Below are 239 nucleotides of genomic sequence, written 5' to 3'. Positions count from 1 at the left end.
CCGCAGGTGGACAATTCCCTGGGCTAGGAGCCAGGGCTCCCAACTCATCCACAAAAGTCGGCCAACCCCACCTTAGTGTGTTCCGCACCCACCACTGGCCTCAGTTTCCCCATTTATGTCTTCAGTCCCGCGGGACGTGGAGGGGGCATATTTCACCTCTGATTGGCAATCCTCAGTTTTGGGGTGTTGGGTGCCCACCCCCCTACATTCCAGCGCCGTGCCCCGGGACCAGTCCCCTC

This window comes from Myotis davidii, unplaced genomic scaffold (genome assembly GCF_000327345.1).
Source record: "Myotis davidii unplaced genomic scaffold, ASM32734v1 scaffold705, whole genome shotgun sequence".
NCBI lineage: Eukaryota > Metazoa > Chordata > Mammalia > Chiroptera > Vespertilionidae > Myotis > Myotis davidii.
The sequence above is the reverse complement of the archived record's forward strand: the minus strand, read 5'-3'. Positions refer to the sequence as shown.